Source organism: Amphimedon queenslandica, unplaced genomic scaffold (genome assembly GCF_000090795.2).
Source record: "Amphimedon queenslandica unplaced genomic scaffold, v1.1 AMPQUscaffold_12037, whole genome shotgun sequence".
NCBI classification, from domain to species: Eukaryota; Metazoa; Porifera; class Demospongiae; order Haplosclerida; family Niphatidae; genus Amphimedon; species Amphimedon queenslandica.
The window spans coordinates 12,825-14,514 of NW_003547724.1; the positions used below are offsets into that span (position 1 = coordinate 12,825).

The 1,690-nt window shown below is 34.1% G+C and overlaps 1 long non-coding RNA gene across 1 annotated transcript; it reads right to left on the reverse strand.

The window, feature by feature from the left end:
• Positions 1 to 94: 94 nt before the first annotated feature.
• Positions 95 to 727, reverse strand: LOC109588532 (uncharacterized). The gene is made up of 3 exons (XR_002188225.1): positions 610 to 727; positions 140 to 264; positions 95 to 108 (listed from the first exon to the last, which is right to left on the reverse strand). It is a non-coding gene; the product is annotated as an uncharacterized LOC109588532 (long non-coding RNA).
• Positions 728 to 1,690: the final 963 nt, after the last annotated feature.

Sequence of the window (1,690 nt, forward strand, 5' to 3'; positions counted from 1 at the left end):
TATAGTAATGCTTTATAGTCAATCTCCCTCTATTTCTCTCTCCACTCTCTCTCTCCCTTTTTGCCCCTCCCTCCCTCCCTCTCTCCCTCCCTCCCTCCCTCCCTCTCTCTCTCTCTCCCTTCCTCTCTCCCTTTCCTACCCATCATGAAGTATGTCACTGATGCAAATATACAGAGTGGTAATATCCTCATTGGTATAATGTCACAGAGAACCTTAGCAATGAAGTACGAGGAAATCCTGTAGAACCCACTGGCATTCTCATGACTATAGAAAGAGATGAAATTGTACAATAATCCATGTATATATACACCGTACATGTACATATATACATGTACATGTACAATTGCATGCAACAGGTGTGCTCTTAAAGGATAAAAGCTATAGTACAATGTGCACATTTAGAATCTTGACATAATTAATACATGTATTAGTTTACACAAATACATGTACATGTACATGTAGATATAGATTGTTTAATAATTATGCAAAGTAAAAGAAGAATGCATGTACATGTACATGTAAATGCTACACAACATGGTGTCTAAATGACAGTTAACATAAACCAGTTATTGTTAAAATGAAATGTACTGAATACATTTTTCCTCTTACATGAATATGTGCTTCTGCCTTATAAAGAGGTCAATGGCTGACAAGTTACCAAATATCTGATTCATCACAATGAAGAAAATAGCTCCGATCCTAATAACAAACAATAATGATGTAAGTTATACATGTAATAAAATCTATCAAAAAACACATGAAAATTAGATATGATTTTTATGAGCCATTTTTATGGGCTATAGTACAGGAATTTATTTAGAAATTGGCCAATTTTTAAAATGGCCATAATTTGAAAATTTCAAGTCGGAATCAGCTCAAACTTTCTACATAGTATAACTACATCAATATGCATCAGAAAATGTAATAAAAATTGGGGGTGATTTTAAAGCCATTTTTTGGAAAAAACCATGTACAGGAGTTTTTTCAGAAATTGGCCAATTTTTTAAAATGGCCATAACTTGAAAAATTCAAGTCAAAATCAGCTCAAACTTTCTACATAGCGTAAGTACATCAATATGCATCAGAAAATACCGTAGGTCGGGATATATTCACGGCTGCAATTATTCACGGTCATAAAAAAATTTCAATTAAAAACCATGGAAACCGAGGTGTTATTTTAATTGAAAACGGCGCGATAGTGAAGAAAAGCTCCTTGCTGCAGTGTTCTTGAGCTGTTGTCCTTCTTGTGTTACTATGCCTTGGTCTCTTTGGAGCTGCTTTACAAGTTCTTTTCAGAACTAGTGCCTCGCCGTATTTTGGGACTCTCCACTAGGGCTGAGGATATTATTCCCAAAAATGTTCCCATTATTCTATTCCCTTATTCCCAATAAATTTGCCTATTATTCCTATTATTATTCCCAAGTATTATAAAAATAAACAAAATAACTATACAAAATTTGTCTCATTTAATGCTCATTATACTGTAACATCATAAGGAAGCCTCGATTGAGTCTTGTAAAGCACACTCATGGGTATCTTTGAAGGTGTTAGACAAGATTTATTAAGCATTCAGCCACACCTACTGCACAATTTTACAAATTTTGCCCTATTATTCCAGAATTATTCTTTATTCTTTAGACCACCTATTATTCTTTTTTTATTCTGGGAATAAAATCCTCAGGCCTACTCT